Source organism: Pholcus phalangioides, unplaced genomic scaffold (assembly GCF_987345545.1).
Source record: "Pholcus phalangioides strain wild (caught in Gottingen) unplaced genomic scaffold, Ppha-v1.0 ptg000015l_1, whole genome shotgun sequence".
Lineage (NCBI taxonomy): Eukaryota > Metazoa > Arthropoda > Arachnida > Araneae > Pholcidae > Pholcus > Pholcus phalangioides.
This window is the reverse complement of record NW_028301608.1, coordinates 80,971,188-80,978,242: the sequence shown is the minus strand read 5'-3', so window position 1 is coordinate 80,978,242 and position 7,055 is coordinate 80,971,188. Positions and strand designations below refer to the sequence as shown.

At 33.9% G+C, this 7,055-nt stretch overlaps 1 long non-coding RNA gene across 1 annotated transcript; it reads left to right on the top strand.

Moving 5' to 3' along the window:
* The first annotated feature begins 29 nt into the window (after nucleotides 1–29).
* On the top strand, nucleotides 30–6,992 carry LOC149076786 (uncharacterized). The gene is made up of 3 exons (XR_016194098.1): nucleotides 30–470; nucleotides 2,735–2,811; nucleotides 6,890–6,992. It is a non-coding gene; the product is annotated as an uncharacterized LOC149076786 (long non-coding RNA).
* Nucleotides 6,993–7,055: the final 63 nt, after the last annotated feature.

The following is a 7,055-nucleotide window of genomic DNA, read 5'->3' as shown; positions in this document are numbered from 1 at the left end:
TTTTAAAGAATTTTTTATTTCTTACCTTCGGTTAGAGGGGAAAAAACGAACATAACGGACGCCCCAACATCACTCAAAAAAGAGCAATTTACTATTTTTCACGCAATTTGTACTCATTTGTTCAATATCACCACATGATTTCAAAAAAATATTATTATTCCTCTCAGCTTTTCATTTTTTTCCTCCCCGGATCATATGCTGATTTTAAAAAGCTAGTTTAAAGCTCTAAGAACATAAAAACCAGGAGAAACATCTGAAAGCGTCGTTTCCACTGAAATATACGAGGTTACAAGTTATTCTCCCCCACAAATACAATCCCAGAATCCATCAGTCATTCGAGCTGTTCGTCGCAGTTCACAGCCTCGTAAAGTGTTGGAAGATATCAATCTCTTTCGATCCAGTAGTTAATGGTGAAATAATTTGAATCTTGTAAACCTCAACTTTATTAAACATCATTGATGAGGGCTAAGGTAATTATATACGCGAAATATTTCATTGTTATTTAATTGATGTGTGAAACTTATTTTACTTTTGTGTCTCATTATCTCGCCATAACCACGCCGTGTTGTTTCTAAAACGTGGTTCATATTTGTGAGAAGTCTTATCTTTATTATTCTAATTTAAATACAATAATCAAAAACGTAGAATCTTTGCAATATAAACCCGTGTAAATTGCACGTTTTTATAAGTTTCCCAAATGCATGTTGAGGATTAGTGCAAGTTCATCATTAATGTTGAATAAGTCGAGAAATTTCGTAAAATGAGCTTTGTCTTATTAATCCTTTCTGAACATTCAAATATACGATGATTTCAAGTAAAATCGACGTCGTGCATTATAAAGTCAAAAACGTTATCCATGTGCGTTATCCTTAGTTTCAAATCAAGTATTGGAACAGCTATAGTAGATGATCCCACTTATAATGTTCAAAATAAAAATCGATAAAAAAGCGTTAAACGCGGAAATCTTGATTAGAATTCAAAGGACGAAAAGTCAAAAGTAGGGTAGACTAATCCGTTTTTGTCGAGGAAAATGTCCAAAAGCACGACAAGAATATAAATGAAAATACTGACAGTTTTTGCTCTGATCATTGTATTTGAAATGAACTAGGTTCAATAAAAAGTGGCTGGATCAAAATTTTAATGGCCAGTGTGCAGAAAAATGGAGCTATGAATGTTCTGAATGTATTAGTGTATCGTACTAGGGAAAAACCTGTACATTCTATACCAGCGGTTCTAAACTGGGGCCCGCGGTGACTCGAGGAAAGTAAAATGAATCAGTAAATTTGATAGATAAGTAAATAAGAGTGCTACAAGGTTCTGCCATAACAATTATGTACAAACCTCGTTAATGAGTCACTCTTGGGAGAGCAAAAATATGACTTAGTTAGCGGAGTGACTCGTTAAACGGAGCAAGCTATAGCTTGCCAATTCCTGCCTGAGGAGAATTTGGGACTTCCAAAACAGTGATCCGGTAAGTGGAGTGATGTGTTACCGGGTGATACACTAACGAGGTTTGACTGTACTAAAAAGGGCTCCTCTAGTCAAACAGGGCTCCGCCATAGAAATTATATATTGAAAAGAGCTCAGCAAGTCAAAAAAGGTTGAGAACCGCTGTTCTATACTATTCTAAATTGATGAGATTTTTTTAGTTTCCATAAATGAGAAGTGTTAATTATGGAAGGGTGTACTATATATCACATGGCTGATAAAACAAAGAAATGACTAAAGAATGTTAGTGATTTTTTTGCTCTTCAGAGAAAACATTTGAAAAAATGGAAAGTAGCCAAGAGCGAGACTTGTGTTTTCGGTTGTCTTTCTTGCTGAAGGAAAAAAAAATGCCATAAAAGATTATATTATACTATGACTGTGTGTGTTGTAATGACATAGCTGCCAAGTCTTAAAAATTCTTGCATCTCCCGAATTATGACAGCTATTGTGAAAAATCTCTACTACTTGGAGAAAATTCAAAAAAAAAGTTTACTCTGAAAAAATGATGTTTTTGGTGCCAAACATGCCTGGCACAAAGTCTCCAAGGCCATGGGACGTTACGAATGCCAAAGCCAGCATAGAAAACATAATGCTGAAAACCAATTACCATAATAAGCATATTGCCATTTAGAGTTAACATAGGTCTTTCATACCGTTTAAATATTTTCTGTATAAAAAGCCCAGACCTTGGGTATCCAGACTTTTTAAATAAGCAACTATCCTTCATATTGTGTAAAAAATATAATTGGGGCACAAGTTATAACAAATGGAATTATACCTGTCCGCTGGAAGGAAGGAATAAACTACTGCTGTTTCTAATTTCGAAAAGGCTTACTCAAGCAAACGATGGAACTTGGTTGGCAGAACTAACACCATCTGCGATCAATTCTAGAAATTTAAAAGGTAATGGCAACCAACCCAATTAGTTGTGTCGGCTTTGGCGACTTGTCGTTGAAAAGTCTCCAAGGGAAGTTGTGATCAATATCAAAAATATTGAAGCTATTTGTAATTCTCACTTCGATTTTCGATGTTTACAATTTGATTGTTTTTGTGTTAGGGATTTAAATATGTGAGGTGGGCATTAAGTTGATAGCGAGCACAAAGTTATTACAAAGATAACTTGGGATTGAGTAAGAATGCACCATTTTGCACTTTTAGAAAACTTTATGCTATATTGAAAACTTTCAAACAGTTCAAATACATTGTTTGTTATTTTTGTAAAAAATGTTTGAAATTTGTTTTTCAGTGGAGGAAGAAGAGGATGCGTAGGCTGAAGCGAAAAAGGAGGAAGATGCGTGAGAGGTCTAAATAACCTTGATGAAGGTGAACTGTTAATTAAAAAAAATTTTTGTGTTTTGTACGAGTTTTTATATATGTGTAACGGGACTTGGTTAAACCCAAGGTCCAGGTTGTCATTACGACTAGAAAACTAGTGTTGGTGCTTTAAAAAAATTCCACGTGAAATGACAAAGTTTTCAGATTTCATGATAGTGTCTTACCAGTAGGAAGTAGATGTAAAGTACTGGGAAAGTTGGGGGCGGGGGGTTATGTAGGGTATTTTTTTAAAAAATAAAATCATTCTTGGCTTCTAATAAATTTGGCTATCATCAAAATGTTTATCTCAAGTTCTGATGTACAGTGGAGCTTTACTTTGCTGCTCATCCCCACATATTTACAATTAAATTTCCTTTATATAATAAGGTATGCAATACCAAACCCCCACAAATAAGTCGCTCTTTTGTGGACAGATTTTTATTCTGCTGGTGTTTGTAAAACTGATTTAACTATTTTGAGTTTAACAATTCTTATTGTATATTATTGCAAAGGTGCCAATGTTTTTAATTCACTAGCTTTATTATTTAAGATCTGTTAGGCTGGTATTACATTATAGAAGTTTGATAAAATCCCTTTTTTTAAAACAAAATCCAACCAATAAAGCTCATAGGTTACATTCGAGCAAATGTAGCCGATAATCTTATTGGTTTGTAAAAATTTTTAATTGTTATATCTGCTCGGATGTGAAGCATAAAATATATCTTTTGAAATGAGCCTGATTTAAGTGAAAATATAACAACCATTGCAATTAGTCCGTCTGTGGTCAACTCCTGATCATGTTCTTCTCCACTAGTTCTTTTGAATGTCATTCACCTCTAGTCCTATGGCTTTTCTTAAGGACAATCTCTTCAATAACTAGTTCCTGTTCATGAGCTAGTTCTTCAGTCCTGTGGTCATTCAATAGTGCCTAAGTTTTCTCCAAGAAAAAGGAAACGAAGATTACAGGCACGTATCATTATACATTTAGTTTTTCATTGTAAAGAGTCGCTCACCTTTGTTTATTTTATTTTTGTGAGATACACTGACCTTAGATTATAGGAGAGAATATTACACGTAAGGCAGCTTTACGCACCATGACTGAACTTGTTTTCCTAGGGAAGTATTAAAGCAGATGGTGGCATGAACTACATGACTACAAAATACCAAATTAAAACTGAGCTTGCTAGGTGAATGATCAAAAAACAAAAGTCCCAAAGCAGAATATGTTGAAATTTGTAACGTATGTTGCAGAACAAACAGTGCTACTGCAAAACAATCTGGAAGAATTGCAAGAGAAAAATATAGAAAATACTGTTGTGGGAACTGCAGAACATTTCCAGTCAGCAGACGGCTCGTTGCAGTACAATGCAAAACATTCTGCTTTGGAGACAGTTTCCTTAATTTTGATAACCATAGGCTAAGATAAGCTTTGATAACCTATTAGCTAAGGCTGGTAGAAAAATACAACCAATAGTAGTATCGGTTACATTTGCTTGAAGCCAATAGGCTTATTAGGTTTTTCTTTTAAGTTTTGTGTAAGATCTTTTACCAAAATTATATAGTGTAATCCTGACTTAAGATATTGGTTTGATTGTGTGGATACATGTGGCTGGAATTAGTCTTTGAAAATAGACGAAAAGATTGCCCAATAACATGATGCAACAAATAATTTATTTTGTTTTCTTATGGGTATGTTAGACGTGAATATAAGTTGTTACTTGTGCCATCAGTGAATGATAAGGATTAAACCTAAATGCAAAAGTATTCATCAATACTGCAAAGAAAGAACTTACCCATTTCACATACAGAGCAGTCAAAATGTCGTTCTAGGTATAAACTGAAGAAAACATTCAATGTCTAAATTTCCAGAAATAATTGAAAGTGGCCAGAAATTGAGTGTACATCAAAAACTCAGTTTTCTTTCAAAATCCAAAACAGTCAGTGACTGCTCGTGTCATTCTAGTGTTAACAGAATCAAAATTTGTTTAAACTTTTTGCTCGCTATGCCAATTTCTCATTAACGGAAATTCCACTGTATTAAGTAACCAAACATTTCTGCAGATGGAAATAAGACTTTATATTTCTTGGTTAGGGGGGGGGGTTAGGTATGGATTGACAAATCTCAGGTTGTCCTGTCAAAGTTTGGGAATATCAGTAAAATCCTTTTGTGGCGAAAGTTTTGTTTTGCAGATGAAACAATTATGATAAATTGTCAATAATAAGAGAATCTTCTCAACTATAGTCAGTGATGATCAATTTATATTGCTACAGTAAAATGTGTACATGAAATATGAGATTGTCCTAAGCAAGAAAATTATTTGAATTCAGAACATAGTCCGTCGTTAATGTTTCTCAAAATTTTGTTCTTGTGTATGACATGAGTTGACCCTCTGGATGGAAGTCATGTTTGATTTAGTTTTTGTAGTTAATTTATGATAACTTCCTGAAAGAACAGACTATATTTATATCTGAATTAAAAAACTTCCGAATATAATTATATCAGAACTAATGAAAGAAATTTCAGAATTTATACAAAAATTTGGCACGTTTTCAAGACAAATAAGTTCAATTAGTCGAATGGTCGGCACGTTTCGGCTCTTCAATGGAGAGCCATCATCAGGACCTAGTGGTCAGAAACGCGTCGACCAATTGAACCTTTTTGTCTTGAAAACGTGGCAATTTTTGTGTAAATTAAAACCAGGCAAAGTTTCTAATTTTTGTGATAAGATTTCAGAATTATTTAAAATTCAGGATAAATTATAAAAATATTTTGGAATTGATGAAAGAAATGGTATTAGAATATAAATAGAATTTATCAGAGTTAATATAAATCTTAATTTGGGGATTTGTGTGTGTTCCTCACATACACCAGCTGTAGTACAGGTATCACAGCTGGTGTTGCCTTGCTGGCGGCCCATGTTGGGCCCTTTCATTAAATAAAACACCATTGTTTAACAGCTTTTTGTGCTTTTGTAACGTGAGTTTTGACCCTCTCTGGATAAAATGGTTGTTTTGGTCAATTTTTATAGTTAATTTAGTACAATGGTTTTTTTTTTTTTGTCCTGTTCAGCATTTCCTGTTGATAGTCTCCAAAGCAGAATATTCTGCATCTGTAACAAGCCCTCAGCTGATTAAAATTGTCCTGTGGTGAACATTTTCAATAGGTTTTTATACAATTTAAAGATTGTTTTACATGTGCAATAAAATATCCTGGGAAGTACCGGGTAACAGGGATTTTCGCTACAACCTGCTGACATATCATTTAGTTTATGCCTGTATTTCCCCTCTCTTTTCGGATGTCAGGATGTCACGTAGATTGAATGGGTGGTTGGCTCAAGATGGCAGACAAGTTAACTGCAATTTTCACTCACAGTTTTATAGGAGAGGTCGGAGGCACCCGCCATTATTCCGCAACAAAGATGGGACTCTTTTGACTGATCTTTTTTCCCCCATGCGGAGAAGAAAAAAGTTGCCATGCATGTAATAATCATCAAAGCAACCCCCTTCCAATCTTTCACGTGTAAACGGAACTTTTGAAACATCTAGCAAGAAAAACGATGGAATTTTGCTAGTGACTGCAAAGGTTGATTGTTAAAACTTTTATCAAAAATCATTGGCATTTGTTTTCAAAATGTGGTTGCCTCAAGTTAAGGTTATACATAAAAATACAAAGCAGTTGAAAGAAAACTAGGTATTGTTCAAACATATTTTCCTTATGGAAACACAATTGACTTTTCTGTGTTGGTATACAACTTTCAAAAATTTTGTTTTGCTTTCAGATTCTAATTTAGGAGAAACCAAAACGTTTTAAATTGACTATTATTGGGGGAGGGGTATTTGAAAATGGGAAATTTTTCTTTTGTATATTTTCATTCTGCCCTAGACATTTTATCATGGGAGCTCTACTTACACATTTTTTTTATAGCTTAAACACTTTCCTGCTTATTAGTTTCAAAACTGTAGTTCCTAAAAAAAAAAAAAATCCTTGAAGGGGTATTTTATGATTAACCAATATATATATAGTAAATTCTGATGTTTGACTGATTTTTTTTAACAAAAATTCTAAATAGTGGGTTTTTATTTTCAGGTCTGAAATCCTCATGGGTGATATGGTGGTTCATTTGCAAGCCATGAGTTATTTGGTCCTGTAACGTCATCTTTGTGAAATAAAACTACATGTTTCTTTTCAATGTTTGATCTTTTTATTGGATCTGCTCATTGGGATACGTTCATTCAATGCTTCAATCTTTTTT